Consider the following 19,663-nt stretch of genomic DNA (forward strand, 5'->3'; position numbering starts at 1 on the left):
GGCCTCAACTGGAGTATTGTGTCCAGTTCTGGGCACTGCATTTCAAGAAAGATGTGGAGAAATTGGAGAGGGTCCAGAGGAGAGCAACAAGAATGATTAAAGGTCTTGAGAACATGACCTTTGAAGGAAGGCTGAAAGAATTGGTTGTGTTTAGTTTGGAAAAGAGAAGACTGAGAGGGGACATGATAGCAGTTTTCAGGTATCTAAAAGGGTATCATAAGGAAGAGGGAGAAAACGTGTTCACCTGAGCCTCTAAGGATAGAACAAGCAGCAATGGGCTTAAACTGCAGCAAGGGAGGTTTAGGTTGGACATGAGAAAAAAGTTCCTAACTGTCAGGGTGGTTAAACACTGGAATAAATTGCCTAATGAGGTTGTGGAATCTCCGTTTCTGGCGATATTTAAGGGTAGGTTAGATAAATGTCTATCCGGGATGGTCTAGACAGTATTTGGTCCTGCCATGAGGGCAGGGGACTGGACTCAATGGCCTCTCTAGGTCCCTTCCAGTCCTAGAGTCTATGAATTACTCCTAACTTGCTTGAAGATATTGTTGTCAAGCAACAGAAATGCACACTCTGCGTCTAATCCTAACCACTAACTAATATTTGAAACATGGGCTTTCCTTATTATCAGAGAGTTTTAAAATAAAATTAATATAAAATAATGGAAAATGCCTTGTTACTAATTAATACAACAATTTTTGCAAATATATTAATATGAATTATTTTTATTAAAAAAAGATAACTTGCTTATTTAAATGGTTAACCATTTTTATTTTTTAAAATATGTTTATATTTTATTTATTTCGTATAGGTATAAATAAGTCTGGCGCCATTTGTTTTTAATTGTAAGTTTGTCATGTACATCATGTATGCTGCTCTGTGTTGTGTGTGTGTAAAACATCACTTTTAAAAAAAATATTTTTATTTTGTTGCAACAAAAGTCAATTTTCTGCCTTTTTTTAAAATATATACGTGGTACCACACTATTTTACTATTATGTTTGGGGTATAAGCATCATATTATTATCACCATTTTTTTAAAGTTAAAAAAGGTCTCAGTTATAAATAGATGCATTATTTGTTGAGGCAGAAATATATGTACAATTAAATACCCAAATAATTCTCTTTTATTAAGCAGTTTTTTTATTTTTATTTTTTTTATTCAAAGAAAAAAAATGTAAGGGGAAAGCTCAACATTAAGGTAAAGGTAATATTAACAAAATGTCAATTTCTTGTTTGGGTTTTTATGAACTTGTTTGCAATTTTAAATATCCCTATAAAAATGTCATAGCAAAAATGTTTAAAAATAATAATTTTATTCATAAAGCTAACCAAACGGTTTCAACAGGTTTCCACCTTTGGCTCCCAAACACAACAAACTGTCATAAAAATTTAATACCCTTAAAGTGTTTGCATGAACTTGCATTTAAAATTTATTTTGGTTTAATTGTTATACACTTTTCCTTTTATGTTCTGTTGCAGGGAAGTAGTTGTTAAAGTTTGTGTTTCTAAATACTTAAAAGTGGAATTGGTATCACAAGCAAATTTACTCTAAAGAGCTTGGTAAAAATGATGTTACTAACTTTTGCTAAAACAGTGCTCAGCAAGGGAAAGCAATACACCTTCTAATAGAAGATTGTGAGCATCTATTCTAGCAATTAAGCATTACATTTAGTATCAAATATTAGTAATGCACCTCAAATAAAAATGAGTATCTTTACAATTGCAAAAGTATAGCTTGTGTTATAAAAGACTTGGTCCCCATTACACTGTAAACAAACTAAGTTAATCTGTGTATTAAATTTGCATTATTAAAACCCAGAAGAAATGTAAAACAAAAAAAAACGTTATGTTAACTAACTAGCTGTTTAAAGATGAAGCCCCCAGACCAAAGACACTAGAAGATATCAGTTTATAGTGAAGGAACCCCCTAGCATAAAAAAACCTAAAAATAAAAAAAGTAAAGTGCTTTATAAATAAGAGACTGGTCAACTACACCTCAGTTTACCATATATGGACAATTAAGTTGGCAAGCAGCTAGAAACCACAAGCTGAACCAGGTTAAATTGTCATTTAATTGAATTTGGCTACTGTGTACAAACCAGTATCTAGTGTTCCTTAGAGTGAAATTTGTATAAGTGATAACTCTCCCTGTTCTCTGGAGGTCTCTTTCGTGAGCTGTATGTTCAGAGATACCACCTTCGGTTCTAGAAATTAAGGTGAGGCAGTTGCTTGCAGTTGTTGCTGTATTGTTATATTATTGCTGTACAACATTTACAATGTGCATAACATTGCTAAACCGTTTAACTAATACAAAGGTAAAAATCAACAAGTGAATGGCAGCTAACATGAAGGCAAGAAAAAAATTGGTAAAAAAAATTGTTACATAGTAACTACAAATTGGGTAAACAAATTCCCTGGCAGTACCACCCAAAGAATAGTGCATGTGTGTGCCCGAGATATTGCTCTGAGTCCAAGCTCCACATTATCACCCTGCTTACTTTGAGTGTTTGCTTTGAATATACAAACAGCCATAATGGGTCAGACCCATGGTCCATCTAGCCCAGTATCCTGTCTTCCGATAGTGGATGGTGCCAGGTGCTTCACAGGGAATGAACAGAACAGGGTAATTATTAAGCAATCCAGTCCCAGCATCTGGCAATCAGAGGTTTAAGGACACCCAGAGCATGGGATTGCATCCCTGACTGTCTTGGTTAATAGCCAGTGAAGGACCTATACTCCATGGATTGATCTAATTCTTTTTTGAACCCAGTTATACTTTTGGCCTTCACAACATCCCCTGGCAATGAGTTCCACAGGTGAACTGTGTGTTGTGTGAAGAAGCACTTCCTTCTGTTTATTTAATAGGGTGACCCCTGATTCTTGTGTTATGTGAAGGAGTAAATGAGACTTCCTTCATACAATTGATGATTTCATAAACTTCTATCACCCGATCCCCTCACCTCTTTTCTAAGCAGCACAGGACCTTTTTTTTTTTTAAATCCCTCATCCTATGGAAGCTGTTCCATCCCCCCCCCCAATAATTTTTCTTGCCCTTCTCCATACTTTTCCCAATTCTACTCTATTTTTGAGATGAGTTCAGAACTGCATGCAGTATTCAAGAAAGTGGCATGATGCTATTTTCTGTCTTATCTAGCCCTTTCCTAGTGGTTCCTCACATTTTGTTTGATAACACCACTGCACACTGAGCAGCTGTTGTCAGAGAACTAGCCACAATGACCCCAAGATCTCTTTCTTGAGTAATACTATCTAATTTAGATCCCATCATTTTGGATGAACAGTTGGGATTGTACTTTCCAATGTGCATTACTTTGCACTTATCTATATTGAATTTCATCGGCCATTTTGTTACCCAGTCACCCAATTTAGTGAGATCTATTTGTAACTCTTCACAGTCAGCTTTGGACTTAACCAGGGCCGGCCCCAGGCACCAGCTAAAGAAGCAGGTGCTTAGGGCGGCCAATACCAAGGGGCGGCACGTCCGGGTCTTCGGCGGCAATTCAGCGGTGGGACCCTCAGTCCCTCTCGGAGCAAAGGACCTGCCGTCAAAGAGTGGAGCAGCATCTCCCCTTGGGGGTTCCAGGGCTAGCTGCTCCAAGAAGCAGTCATTTAATGGTGTCTAGAAATTTTCTTTCTGCATCTCTTCCTGAAGTGACATGGACCCAGCCCATAGGGGATAGTTGAAATCCCCCAGTTATTACTGGTTTTTCTAGCCTTTCTAATCTCTCTATTTCACAGTCATTGTCACCCTCCTAGTCAGGTGGGGGGTAGCATATCCCTACTGCTATAGTCTTATTATTCAAGCATGGAATTTCCATCCATAGAGATTCTGTGGTACAGTTTGATTCCTTTAAGATTTTTACTATATTTGACTCTATGCTTTCTTTCCAATATAGTGCCACGCCCCCACCAGCACAACATCCTGTCAGTAATACTAAGGCCTGGTCTACACTAGGACTTTAATTCGAATTTAGCAGCGTTAATTCGAATTAACCGTGCACCCGTCCACACCAGGAAGCCATTTAATTCGACCTAGAGGGCTCTTTAGTTCGAATTCGGTACTCCACCCCGACGAGGGGAGTAGCGCTAAATTCGACATGGCTATGTCGAATTAGGCTAGGTGTGGATGCAAATCGAACTTAGTAGTTCTGGGAGCTATCCCACAGTGCACCACTGTGTTGACGCTCTGGACAGCAGTCCGAGCTCAGATGTTCTGATCAGCCATATAGGAAAAGCCCCGGGAAAATTTGAATTCCTTTTCCTGTCTGGCCAGTTGGAATCTCAATTCCTGGTTGGACATTGTGGCGAGCTCAGCAGCACTGGCAGTGATGCAGAGCTCTCCAGCAGAGGAGTCCATGCAATCTCAGAGTAGAAAGAGGGCCCCAGCATGGACTGACCGGGAAGTCTTGGATCTGATCGCTGTGTGGGGCGATGAGTCTGTGCTTTCAGAGCTGCGCTCCAAAAAACGGAATGCAAAGACCTACGAGAAGGTCTCCAAAGCCATGGCACTCAGAGGATACAGCCGGGATGCAACGCAGTGTCGCGTGAAAATCAAGGACCTGAGACAAGGCTACCAAAAAATCAAAGCGGCAAACGGACGCTCCGGAGCCCAGCCCCAGACATGCCGCTTCTACGAGGCACTGCATGCCATTCTCGGTGGGTCTGCCACCACTGCCCCACCAGTGACCGTGGACTCTGAGGATGGCATAGTGTACCTGGACAGTTCCTCGGCGATGTTCGCCGATGGGGAAGATGAGGAAGGGTTTGTGGAGGACGAGGCAGGCGACAGCAGTTACAATACTGCTTTCCCCGACAGCCAGGATCTCTTCATCACCCTCACAGAGATCCCCTACCAACCCTCCCCGGCCGTTAACCCGGACTCCGAATCAGGGGAAGGATCAGTCGGTAAGTGCTATAAACATGTAAACAATTATTTTTTAACAAAACAGGAATAAAAACTATATGAAAAGAAGGTCAATGCATATAGGGATCGAACAGAAATCCTCTTGGGACAGTTCCACGAAGCTCTCGGAGAGGTACTCGAAAAGCCTCCGCAGGAGGTTCCTGGGGAGAGGTGCCTTATTGGGTGCTCCGTGGAAGTACACTCTTCCGCGCCATGCCATCCTGAGGTATAGTGGGAGCATTGCCTCAACCAGCATGGCAGCATAGGGCCCTGGTCTGTGCAGGGATTCACGCAGCATGCGCTCTCTGTTTCTCCTGGAGACCCGCCTCAGGGTGATCTCGCTCGGCGACTGCTGCATCTAATTAGGGGAATTACTTTAATGTTACTATTGTGAATGCTTGACTTTTCCTTTGCATAACAATGACCGTCGTTTAACAGCCACGTGTTGGAGGCTGCAGAGGAAAAGCATACAGGGATCTTTCCCGGGGACAGCCGCGAGGGGCTGGAACAGGGTCAGACTTTATGCTTTCCAGATTGCCTGCAGCAGGAGGGCACTGCTATCCATTAACTGTTAAGCAGCCTAAAGTTTACGGCTTACCAGGCCTGGCTGCTACACGGATTCTGCTGTCCTGCCCCGCTTGTCCGATCTCCAGTGCAAGACCCCAGGCAATGAAAGCGAATGCCGAAAATTCGAACTTGTCCTGAGAGCACATGAGATTAGGTGCCCTGTATGGTCTTGTTCACAGAAACTGAGTAGACTGTGTTCAGTGTTCGCAAACATGTATCTTTGCAAGGAAATCACTTCCTTTTTCACATCACACAGCTGCGGCTCTTTCCCGAACTGCCCCGGCATCCCCCTCACAGAGGCTGGCGCAGATTAGGCGGCGAAAGAAAAAGACTCGGGACGAGATGTTCACTGAACTGATGGCCTGCTCCAGAGCCGAGGCGGCCCAGCAGAGCCAGTGGAGGGAGACCCTCTCTCAGCAGCAGCGCTCACACAGCGAACGGGAGGACAGGTGGCGGCAGGAAGACCAGCAGGCGACTCAAACGCTGCTTGGACTAATGAGGGAGCAAACGGACATGCTCCGGCGCCTTGTGGATGTTCTGCAGGACCGCAGGCAGGAGCAGAGAGCCCCCCTGAACTGTATCTGCAACCGCCCTCCCCCGCCACAAAGTCCTGTCCCCCCCTCACCCAAAATCACAAGAAGGAGGGGCGCTAGGGGCCGTGAAAACTGTCACTCCACCCCAGCAGAGCGCTCATGTACCAAACAGCTCTCATTCCCTAAAGTATGAGAATTGCTTGCCTTCCTGGCTCACCCGATCCCAAATCCCAGTTTCATCCCCCAACTGTGTAGTTGAGTATTAAAAATAGTTTGCTGTTCATTACTGTTTCCGTCATGTTTCTTTGCAGAAGACTTTGTGTGAAGGGAGGGAGGGGTTTGTTAATTGCATAGGACAGCCACCATTAACAGGGTACAGACATGGGGGCAGGATCAACAGCAGGTCACACACAGAGTGCAGTCACTAGGCACCCGGGTCACTCTGCGAGGTGTCTGCTGCCCCAGGTCAGTCTGGGAGGTGTATGTTGCCCCAGGGTCTGAGCGCCTGGCATCCACAAATGGCAAGGCAGGCTGCCCTTACCATGCCCTTCCACCCTAGCCATGAACCTCTCCGATGCCCTGAGCCCCAGCCAGAGCCATCATCCCCCCACACCTACTCACTCACCCTTCCCACACACCCTTCACCCCTTCCTGCACACCCTCCGGTAACCGTCCTCCCCCCAGAGGCCGCTGTAGGAGCAGGAGCCTGTCAGTCCTCGAGTGTAGAAGCGGTCTGTACATCACTGCACACCGTACCCACCACAGTCTGCGTCCCTGTTGGAACCCTTGAACGAGAATTCGTTAGTAAAGAAAACTTTATTAATTAAAAATGTTCCAATAACTTTATTTTTAAATGTCTGTTGGAAGGGGGGAAACCTGGTGAACGGGGTATGTAACTGCTGAAAAAAGTCAATAGTAACTGAAACAGGGGCAGGTTCAGCTTCTCTGTAAAGAGACTGGACAGTCACAGGTTACCCTGCTCACTGAGGAACCTAGCTTTCAAAGCCTCCCGGATGCACAGCGCTTCCCGCTGGGCTCTTCTAATCGCACGGGTGTCTGGCTGAGCGTAATCAGCAGCCAGGCGATTTGCCTCAACCTCCCATCCCGCCATAAAGGTCTCCCCCTTGCTCTCACAGAGACTGTGGAGCACACAGCAAGCTGCAATAACAATGGGGATATTGGTTTCGCTGAGATCCGAGCGAGTGAGTAAGCTCCTCCATCTCCCCTTGAGACGTCCGAAAGCACACTCCACCACCATTCTGCATTTACTCAGCCGGTAGTTGAAGAACTCCTTGTCACTGTCCAGGGCGCCTGTATAGGGCTTCATGAGCCAGGGCATTAGCGGGTAGGCTGGGTCCCCGAGGATCACTGTAGGCATCTCCACATCCCCAACACTTACTTTGTGGTCCGGGAAGAAACTACCTTCCTGCAGGCGTCTAAACAGACCAGAGTTCCTGAACACACGCGCGTCATGAACCTTGCCCGGCCACCCGACGTAGATGTTGGTAAAACGTCCCTGATGGTCCACCAGTGCTTGCAGCACCATTGAAAAGTAGCCCTTTCGGTTAATATACTGGCTGGCCTGGTGGGCCGGTCCCAGGATAGCGATGTGAGTGCCATCTATAGCCCCACCGCAGTTTGGGAATCCCATCGCGGCGAAGCCATCTATGACGACCTGGACGTTTCCCAGGGTCACTACCTTTGAGAGCAGTAGGTCAACGATTGCATGGGCTACTTGCATCACAGCAACCCCCACGGTAGATTTGCCCACGCCAAAGTGGTTCGCTACTGACCGATAGCTGTCTGGCGTTGCAAGTTTCCAGAGGGCTATGGCCACTCGCTTCTGCACAGTCAGGGCTGCTCGTATCCGGGTGTCCTGGCGCTTCAGGGCAGGGGCCAGCAAGTCACACAGTTCAAGGAAAGTGCCCTTACGCATCCTGAAGTTTCACAGCCACTGTGATTCATCCCAGACCTGCAGCACTATGCGGTCCCACCAGTCCGTGCTTGTTTCCTGGGCCCAGAATCGCCGTCCCATAGCATGAACGTGACCCATTGCCACCATGATCTCCGCAGCGCGGGATCCTGTGCTTTGTGAGAGGTCTGTGCCACGCTCACACTTCATGTCCTCACCGCGCTGCCGGAGCCTCCTCGCCCGATTTCTCAGCAGCTGACTGTGGAAGAGGTGTTCGATAAGGTGCGAGGAGTTGACAACGGCCATAAGTGCAGCGATGATCGCAGCGGGCTCTATGCTCGCAGTGCTGTGGCGTCCGCGCTGTCACTGACCAGAAAAGTGTGCGAACAGAGTTCCCGCCGGCGCTTTCAGGGAGAGAGGGCGGGAGTGACGGTTGAATGACGACAGTTACCCAAAAACCACCCTCGACACATTTTCCCCCCAGCAGGCATTGGGCGCTCTACCCAGCATTCCAATGGGAAGCGGGGACTGCAGGAACTGTGGGATAGCTGCCCAGAATGCACCGCTTCCAATGTCGACGCTTGCCCCGTTAGTGTGGACTCACAAAGTCAAATTAGTGTCCTTAGTGTGGATACACAAATTCGAATTCATCAGGTCGAATCCACAAATTCGACGTAAGTTAAATCAAACTACTCTTGTAGTGTAGACATACCCTAAGGTACAAAATATATAGGAATATCTCATTGATCATCATTCTACTGAGTTTCTGTGATGTCTATTATATCAATAGCCTCCTTTAATACGAGGCACTCATGTTTACCCAGCTTTGTCTTTAGAATTCTAGCATTTGTACCCAAGCACTTATAAAATGTCAATATTTAGCTGTCTGCCTTCATGGGATGTAACTGAATGGGACTCTTCTTTGTTTGACTCTTCAGTGCCTACCTGCACTTTATCAGCTTCTATCCTCTCCTCTTTATTAGGCGATAGAGTATCCCCTTTAAATTAATCCTCCCCTAAGGGATAGGTCTATCCAAACTCTATGCTCTTCTGCAGCTATTAGACCTTAGAGTTTTTAAACTATGACCTATTTTAATTTTACATACCAGCAATCTGGTTCCACTGTGGTTTAGCTGGAGCCTCTCGTTCCTGTATAGGCTCCTTCTTTCCCCAAAGGTTCCCCAGTTCCCAATAAACCTAAATCCAAACACCAGCATCTCATTCATGCATTGAGACCTGTAGTTCTTCCTGTCTGACTGGCCCCATGTATGGAGCTGGAAGCATTTCAGGGAATGTGACTATTGTCAAAGTTAGACTCAGGACTCACAGTTTGTCAGACCACTCTGTTTTATTAGCACAGCGCTCTGCTAATAACACCCAGATAATGTGAGCACCATGCAAGACACAAACTATCTTATTTATACAGATAAAAGGGTGAGAACTTAACAAGATAACAAAGGAAGCAGAATCAGATAAGTTTACCTGGGCTAGGCATGCATATCTTATTTCCTTACTTAACTATTACCCATCTTCTGTTAATGTTTCGCCATTAGCACCATTGTTTATGCCTAATGTTTCTTTTCCTGGCACCTGTATTTCAACATTTCTTATTTCTGCTTAAAGGTACATACAACATTTCTTTAATCCATTCTTATTTTTACAATATAATTCATTCTACTTTCACACTATGGAGTTCCTGGACTTCAAGCTGTTACCTAGCAGCCTAAATTTGGCCTGCAGGACCTCTCTCCTTCCTTTCTCTAGGTCATTGGTACTAACACATACCACAGCCAATGGCTCCTCCCCCAGCTCTGCACATAGGTCAATCTAGCTGTCGACAGGTCCCCATCCTTTGCAAGCTGCAGGCAATTCACCATGTAGTTCTCCTAGTCACCACAAAACCTAACTAGCGATAATACTTAGTCCTGCCATGAGTGCAGAGGACTGGACTAGATCACCTCTCAAGGTCCCTTCCAGTCCTATGATTATCTGTCTCTTCCTAATAACTGGAGTTACCTCCCATGGAGGAGTATCCTTAATGAGAGGATACCATGTCATCAGCTGGAAGGAGGATCCTAACTCTGGGATTGTTTCCCTCCACTCCAGCTTGGTGTTCTCCTTCCCTGAGACTTTCAAGCATGTTCTTGCATGTGACTCACGAACCTGCTTCCTTGTGATCTGCCTCAAGTTCTGGTATTGCAGAATGGGTGCCAGGCACTACTTTCACTGCTTGTGTGATGTGAAAGCCACCAACAAGGCATATTTCATGACCAGCTGATCATCTCTGTTCACACTCCCCGCTCCCGTCACTGAGGAGAAAGTTTGCATTGTTACGTGTATTCTTTGATATGAGCTTCAAGTCTTGCTTTGGTAATGGTGTTACCACAATCTGGTTCCAAACTTCTTGCATTTGGACATTCCCCTTGTGGGCTCTCACCAGTTTTCATTGATTCTTCATTTGCACCAACAGCAGGGTATTGTCATTTTAGTCCAAGGATAAAGGTTCAGTAGCTGATCAGACAGCTCCCCAAAAGTTTTTCACTTGGCAGGGTCTGTGCATACCATTGGTAGAATCCTCGTGATGTCAGTAATAGCTAACGTTGGCTTACAGGAGGCTGGTAGCTCAATCACTGATTGTCTTGGCTGCAGAAAAATCTATGTGCTGCTCTTTGGCTTGTCTACACTACCGCAGGGGGTCGATCTAAGATCACATAGCTGAAGTTGTGTGAATAGTGTGGCTGAAGTCGACGTACTTAGAACTACTTACTGTGGTGTCTTCACTGTGGTAAGTTGACACTGTGGTAAGTTGACACACTCCCATCGATTCCACTTGTGCTTCTCATTCTGGTGGAGAATTGGAGTCAACGGGAAAGCGCTCAGTGGTCAACTTATCATGTCTATACTAGTTGCAATAAATAGACCCCCCCCCCCCCGATCGATTGCTACCCACTAATCCAGCGGGTAGTGTAGACAAGCCCTTAGAGTTCCATCCAAGTTTAAGAGGGAAAGTGGAACAGGTGCCAGCTCACACTTCATATCACCCTAGCTACCAACATCTCTGAGCTAGATAATTGTCAGCTTGCGGAATATGTGATGATCAGTAGCTTTCCCTTGTGCTGTCTGCTGCTTCTTTTGTTAGATTGTCTTGTTGGGATTACCAAATGATTTGAGATTACACCTTTCTATGAGATCAAAGAGATCTACCTCACCCCTCTGCAGCCTACTGGTTACAAACTGCTTCCTTTCTTGTAGGCCATTCTCATGTCTCATGCACAAACTTTCTGCAATTTCAGGTGGGGCCCCAGTCCACATTGCAGTGTTCACACGTGGCTGTCTGTCATCTGGGCTCGTTCCACGTTCAGAGCTAAAAGCATTCATCATTCAGTCACAACTTTTCTAATATCTGGGACAGCAGTTTCATCTTCAGCCATGCACTGTGTGGTAGCTTCTTGGTGGAGCTCTGTTGCTGAAGGCTGCATTCCACACATTTGTTTTCTCATAGCTGTTACAGCTGCCTCAAAATGTGCAGTCAGGTAATACTTGGTCAGAGCCTTATCTTTTGTGCAAAGATGATAATGCTTCTCACAGTCCTTGCTGAGAGATTGCTCGATGGCCATGTCACGCCATATGCCACTGAAAGGTCTGGCAGTCCAGTATACTGCTCCTTGGCTATCAGCTAGGGCATGATGTATAGCTGGCTTCTCCTCCAGAAGTCTGGCTTCTGCTACAGTTACACATCCCCACCTAGCATAATTCACGTGATCACACTACAAATGTCTCAAGTTCCATAGACTTATCATCTCTCTTTGCTGCTATGTAATCCATCGGTAGTTGGGAGAAATCTGTTACATAGTTCTCCCAGAACAGAAATGTATCTGAACAGATTGGGTAACATAAGAGTTCATGAGCTGACTGGGTTCTGTTCATGAAGTCTGCCACAGCATTCTGTGCTTCCACTCTGTCTTCTCTAGTATCAGAGGGGTAGCCGTGTTAGTCTGGTTCTGTAGAAGCAGCAAAGAATCCTGTGGCACCTTATAGACTAACAGACGTTTTGCAGCATGAGCTTTCGTGGGTGAATACCCACTTCTTCAGATGCAAGTGGTGGAAATTTCCTGGGGCAGGTATATATAAGCAAGCAAGAAGCAAGCTAGAGATAACGAGGTTAGATCAATCAGGGTGGATGAGGCCCTGTCCTAGCAGTTGAGGTGTGAAAACCAAGGGAGGAGAAACTGGTTCTGTAATTGGCAAGCCATTCACAGTCTTTGTTTAGTCCTGAGCTGATGGTGTCAAATTTGCAGATGAACTGGAGCTCAGCAGTTTCTCTCTGAAGTCTGGTCCTAAAGTTTTTTTGCTGTAGGATGGCCACCTTAAGATCTGCTATTGTGTGGCCAGGGAGGTTGAAGTGTTCTCCTACAGGTTTTTGTATATTGCCATTCCTAATGTCTGATTTGTGTCCATTTATCCTTTTCCTTAGAGACTGTCCAGTTTGGCCGATGTACATAGCAGAGGGGCATTGCTGGCATATGATGGCATATATTACATTGGTGGAAGTGCAGGTGAATGAACCGGTGATGTTGTGGCTGATCTGGTTTGGTCCTGTGATGGTGTTGCTGGTGTAGATATGTGGGCAGAGTTGGCATCGAGGTTTGTTGCATGGATTGGTTCCTGAGCTAGAGTTACTATGGTGCGGTGTGCAGTTGCTGGTGAGAATATGCTTCAGGTTGGCAGGTTGTCTGTGGGCGAGAACTGGTCTGCCACCCAAGGCCTGTGAAAGTGTGGGATCATTGTCCAGGATGGGTTGTAGATCCCTGATGATGCGTTGTAGGGGTTTTAGCTGGGGACTGTATGTGATGGCCAGTGGAGTCCTGTTGGTTTCTTTCTTGGGTTTGTCTTCCAGTAGGAGGCTTCTGGGTACACGTCTGGCTCTGTTGATCTGTTTCCTTATTTCCTCGTGTGGGTACTGTAGTCTTGAGAATGCTTGGTGGAGATTTTCTAGGTGTTGGTCTCTGTCTGCGGGGTTAGAGCAGATACGGTTGTACCTCAGTGCTTGGCTGTAGACAATGGATCTTGTGGTGTGTTCGGGATGGAAGCTGGAGGCATGAAGGTAGGCATAGCGGTCGGTAGGTTTTCGGTATAGGGTGGTGTTGATGTGACCATCACTTATTTGCACCGTGGTGTCTAGGAAGTGGACCTCCCGTGTAGATTGGTCCAGGCTGAGGTTGATGGAGGGGTGGAAGCTGTTGAAATCGTGGTGGAATTTTTCCAGAGTCTCCTTCCCATGGGTCCAGATGATGAAGATGTCATCGATGTAACGTAGGTAGAGAAGGGGCGTGAGTGGACGGGAGCTGAGGAAGCGTTGTTCCAGGTCGGCCATAAAAATATTGGCATATTGTGGGGCCATACGGGTGCCCATAGCGGTGCCACTGATCTGGAGATATATATTGTCAGCAAATTTGAAATAGTTGTGTGAGAGGATAAAGCCACAGAGCTCAGCAACCAGGTGTGCTGTGGCATCATCAGGGATACTGTTCCTGACAGCTTGTATTCCATCAGTATGTGGGATGTTTGTGTAGAGAGCCTCTACATCCATGGTGGCCAGGATGGTGTTTTCTGGAAGGTCACCAATGCATTGTAGTTTCCTCAGGAAATCAGTGGTGTCACGGAGATAGCTGGGAGTGCTGGTAGCATAGGGTCTGAGTAGAGAGTCTACATATCCAGACAGTCCTTCAGTGAGAGTTCCAATGCCCGAGATGATGGGGCATCCAGGATTTCCGGGTTTGTGGATCTTGGGTAGTAGATAGAATAACCCTGGTCGGGGCTCTAAGGGTATGTTGATTAGTTCTGGTGTTAGTGTAGGGAGTGTCCTGAGTAGATGGTGCAGTTTCTTAGTGTATTCCTCAGTGGGATCTGAGGGAAGTAGCCTGTAAAATTTAGTATTGGAGAGTTGTCTGGCGGCCTCCTTTCCACCATGATTTCAACAGCTTCCACCCCTCCATCAACCTCAGCCTGGACCAATCTACACGGGAGGTCCACTTCCTAGACACCACGGTGCAAATAAGTGATGGTCACATCAACACCACCCTATACCGAAAACCTACCGACCGCTATGCCTACCTTCATGCCTCCAGCTTCCATCCCGAACACACCACAAGATCCATTGTCTACAGCCAAGCACTGAGGTACAACCGTATCTGCTCTAACCCCGCAGACAGAGACCAACACCTAGAAAATCTCCACCAAGCATTCTCAAGACTACAGTACCCACACGAGGAAATAAGGAAACAGATCAACAGAGCCAGACGTGTACCCAGAAGCCTCCTACTGGAAGACAAACCCAAGAAAGAAACCAACAGGACTCCACTGGCCATCACATACAGTCCCCAGCTAAAACCCCTACAACGCATCATCAGGGATCTACAACCCATCCTGGACAATGATCCCACACTTTCACAGGCCTTAGGTGGCAGACCAGTTCTCGCCCACAGACAACCTGCCAACCTGAAGCATATTCTCACCAGCAACTGCACACCGCACCATAGTAACTCTAGCTCAGGAACCAATCCATGCAACAAACCTCGATGCCAACTCTGCCCACATATCTACACCAGCAACACCATCACAGGACCAAACCAGATCAGCCACAACATCACCGGTTCATTCACCTGCACTTCCACCAATGTAATATATGCCAGCAATGCCCCTCTGCTATGTACATCGGCCAAACTGGACAGTCTCTAAGGAAAAGGATAAATGGACACAAATCAGACATTAGGAATGGCAATATACAAAAACCTGTAGGAGAACACTTCAACCTCCCTGGCCACACAATAGCAGATCTTAAGGTGGCCATCCTACAGCAAAAAAACTTTAGGACCAGACTTCAGAGAGAAACTGCTGAGCTCCAGTTCATCTGCAAATTTGACACCATCAGCTCAGGACTAAACAAAGACTGTGAATGGCTTGCCAATTACAGAACCAGTTTCTCCTCCCTTGGTTTTCACACCTCAACTGCTAGGACAGGGCCTCATCCACCCTGATTGATCTAACCTCGTTATCTCTAGCTTGCTTCTTGCTTGCTTATATATACCTGCCCCAGGAAATTTCCACCACTTGCATCTGAAGAAGTGGGTATTCACCCACGAAAGCTCATGCTGCAAAACGTCTGTTAGTCTATAAGGTGCCACAGGATTCTTTGCTGCTCTGTCTTCTCTGTGTGCCTTCTCCAAAGCTTCAAAGTATGTTCAATTTTTCTCTAACATTCGTCTCATCTTCTGGGAGATCATTATTGTTCATGGAATCACCATGTCGAAGAAAAACTTAGTTCTCGCTTTTTGTTTGGGTGCAGCAAAATTAAATACTTTATTATTTCTCCAGTAATTACCATGGAGGGAGAGAGTGCCATAGGACACAGGGTCCTGGACAGGTCTCTCAACTGGTAAATAATTACATCAAGCCTTTATACCTTTTTTACAGACAATTTCTAGCAATCATGGAGACACTAAAAAGCAACAAATACATTTTGTTTATACATAAGCTTTTCTGCTATCTCACTAGAAAAACAAGACTGCAAGACTGCATATTGCAAGGTCGTAATAACTTTCACACAATTCACTCTGTCTTACATTATCTTGCTTCCTCACGTCACCAGGGTCACAGTTAGCCTAACTCAAGATCATTAAGATCTCTTCAAAACCTTGTTAATTATTTACTGGCTTCCACACTCCCCCCTTTTGTACTTCTAGTACAACAAATATTTCAAATCTCAATTTGCATCAAACCATGGATGTCAGATTCTACAGCAAATATATCAATCTTAGGGGTTTTCATGGGATGTAATGACAATGCATGATCAGCACGAACATGAAAGGTATTAGTACTAGCATTATATCCTTTACAACAACAAGAACATAATCCAAAACTAACTAACAACACCACAAACAATAACATTCCCATAGGAATAAAATAATGGTGGTGTCGTACAATTTTGGTTACAAAGCACAATACACCATACTCAGTACCTAAAATAGACACTCTATAAGCTGTATGAAAGGCATACTATTCAGCATGATATACATATCCTGAAGCATATGAATTTGCCCTTGCAACGCAGAGATTCTTCGAACCTCTGGTAACAATGAAAGCAAATTTTGAAACCGATCAAGCACTACTCCAGTTCAAGGAAAATATACCTGAAATCCAAAAGCTACTAGCAACATTCTATCTGCAGGCCAGGAAATGATAGGATTGCCTGCAGCAGTGGTAAGATTAATATGTATATCTTGTAAAGTGGTGGCATTAACGCACACACAGCTATCATTAGCTCGAAAAAGTGGGTGTCCTGTCAGGGTAGTTCCTTGACCTCCACCCTCCCAGCAAATATTGTCATAAACAGTGACAACTTCCCTGGCTTCAGTTTCTGTACACACTGAAGCTGTGGTGGTTCTAAGGACCAAAATGTCCATAGAGTTCCTAACCCCATCCAAATATCAGCTGTAATCCCAGGAGCACTAACTAAAAATCGATTAGGAGTATCAGGCGGTCTCACTTCCCAGATATCTCGGTGAATCACCCAATCCCACATGCATGCTCCCCATGGACCCAGCAGGATTCGGTATGTGGAAGCCCACACCCACCCTAACCGGTCCATATGCTTGGCAGGAGCACTGTGAATGTCCACACTTCCATCCAGAAAGTGTCCAAGTATGTCTGCATGACCACAGATCAGATGGCACTCCTGATGTGACAGTAAGGGCAGTGGGCCAAGTCTGGTCTAGATCCCACTGCAATGCCTTCCCAGCCTCAGTGATATTCAATACCATCTCTGTCAGTAACTTCTGGGTCATAGAACTAAGGGCGGAAATGACATAGTACTCACCAACTCCAGCCCGTACTTAAGATAGCTGAGTTTTAAGAATAAGGCTAGTGGCCTTTAAGAATAGTCCAAATGGCTACGACACTATTAGCCCCAGCCCATAGGGATCTGCCCAATGTCCTCTTATTCCAGGTTCTCCGTTGTGCTAATCTAATGGCAGCCCCTTGTGAGCAATCTGGGTATGTAAAAGTGACGTGAAAACTGGATAAGGGCAATGTCATTTAAAATCCAATCAGGGAGGGCAATACATACTGAAGGATTTATCCAAAACACAGGGCGCAGCCTGTAGAATAAACCCCAAAATCCAATTAATACCACATTCCCAAGCATGGGTCCCACAAATTTCTTCCTGCCAGAATGTAATTCTTTGCTTCTTCACCAGGGTCAGTTCTCAATGTCCTTTTTAGTCAGTAATTCCTGGACTATGGCAATGTCAGTGGAGTGAGTGTTTCTTCTTCTTTCCTGAAGCTGTCGTGGTTCAGCATCCTACAGGGAAGAATACCAGGACATCATCCTGTAATGACTTGCTTTTTACACAAAAGTTCAAAGGCACAGTAGTTTGTCAGTGGACAAGGGAGAGGTCGCTAGTACGTCACCTTGTCCTTTTTCCTGCTGTCCAGAAGCACAGTAAAACTAGAAAAAGGAATAGGCGAATTATCAGTAGAAAAATTCTTCTGATGTGGAGGGGTCTTTGCGCAGTGAGAACCCTGGGTCCAAGCAGTCAGTCTGTGGCACTTCACAGCGGTGTCGGTAGGCAGCAGGACTTGGAAAGGGCCGTTCCAGCGTGGAGCCAAGGCAGTCGTGCGTTGATGGATCTGTATGTAGACCCAGGCTCCTGGTCCTAACGAGTGGCAAGGTTGCACAGGATCCTTCGGTAGTGCTCCCATCACCTGTGTATAAAAAAAGACCTAACACATTTCATTAGTGCCTAACAATACTTAAGCATTATGTTATCCAGCAAATGAATGTCCATCTGAGCTGGGGTTAGTGGGGATGCAGTTGGTAGTCGCATTGGGTGTCTTGTCAAAATTCCATGAGGGCCGAGTCCAGTCTTTCGATTGGGAATGGCTCTCATACACATCAGTGCCAAAGGAAGGGCATCTGGCCACTTTAAGTGGGTCTCAGCACAAATCTTGGCCAGTTTATTGTTTTAAGTCCCGTTCTGGCATTCCACTGTCCCAGCAGATTGTGGATGATGAGGGCAGTGAAGGTTGTGTTGGATCTGCAAAACTGCACATAACTCCTTTACAATCTGTCCAGTAAAGTGAGTTCCACGATCACTGTTGATAGTCACAGGGATGCCAAAACGTGGTACAAAATCTGTAAGCAAAGACATCTACTGTCTTGCAGGGAAAAGCTTCAACCCAAATGGTAAATACATCAACTAAAACTAATACATATTCATAACCACAACACTTAGACATTTAAATAAAATCAATCTGAATATTTACAAAAGGTCCCCAAGGAGGAGAGTGGGCTGGCCGCTGCACACCAATCTTGTGTAACTGCAGCAACCATTTCCCCCCCCCCCTTCCCTTGGTAGGCAGCCAAGCGGTGTCCTTGACTGGGGCCAGCGCATGTTAGCCATTCTCTTTTTTTTTTTTTTTTTGTTCATTTAACCTACAAAGGAAACTTTTACTCTTCAATTATACACCTTTTTCATACCATGAACACATAAACAGTACTGTTATACAGTACAGAAGTATTATCATTCAATGTATGCCACATATACCCTTTCACTAAAATAACCTTATTACAGAACTTTGGAAGAACAAGCCAGGATAAGCACACCCACTTTGAGAAGTACACTTAATATAACTTCTAGTCCAATAGCTATCCACCATCCCCAGCCCTCTGGCTAAAAGTCTGAGGTAGCCAGAAGGATCCCTTGTACAATATGGGGAGTGGGTTAACTTTTCATGTCCTTGCTTCCAAAGACTGGCAGTATGCAAATTTTAATAACCACTCTAAATTAAAAGATTTGGCCAATGTAGTTTCTTTCTCTTACTTAAGAAAATGTATTAGACTTTAGTATATCACATTTTTCTGATGTAACCAATACTCTTGTTGATTTCAGGCAAAATAGAGGAATTACCCCATATTTCTCGTATGTGTTTCTCAGACAGCTCTGGTTTCAGCGGCCTCTACCTTATCAGTTAGTTAATTTGCAGTAACACAGATTCTTTCTGGCTTGCTTTTTATTTTTTTTATTTTTTCTTTTAACTCCTGCTTAGAAACACTGGAAGGAAACAGCACCACTTATAGTGCCTTTAGAGCCTAATAAAATTTTCAGTACATAGCACTGTATACATTCTTCAACTGATTTAACAAAACATAGCCAAGTGATTGCAATCTAATAATTTCTTAGCCACTTTACCAATGCAAATCACCAGTCCAAATGTCCTTCTAATTATTTGAAATTCAAAAGTTTCCAACCTGTATTCTCTCCCTGTCCGTTACCTGCCCGCTTGGGCCCGATCCTGCTTTTCTCGCTGAATCGTCCCTATCCTAGGCACTACCAGTTTAGCTACTACTCACAAGACTACCCGAGTCCTCCCTAGTAAGGCTTGCCACCTGGGCAAAAATACATGGCCATTCACTTAACACATAATCCAAACCCCTTTGGGGGTCTACCCAGAGACCCACCCATTTGTCTGCTGACACTTAAACAGAAAAGAAAATTACACAGAGAGCAAAGAAAATTACAGTCTAAGCCAGATTTTCCTTCTTCTATTACATTGTCCGTTACGGGGGGGGGGGACAGTAAAATCTCAGGACAACCTCAGAGCTTCATCGCACACATGGCTTCCACCCTGAGGAATTACGAACGAGAAGTTCAGTTCCGCTCACACACCT

The sequence above is a fragment of the Mauremys mutica genome, chromosome 11, assembly GCF_020497125.1.
Source record: "Mauremys mutica isolate MM-2020 ecotype Southern chromosome 11, ASM2049712v1, whole genome shotgun sequence".
Lineage (NCBI taxonomy): Eukaryota > Metazoa > Chordata > Testudines > Geoemydidae > Mauremys > Mauremys mutica.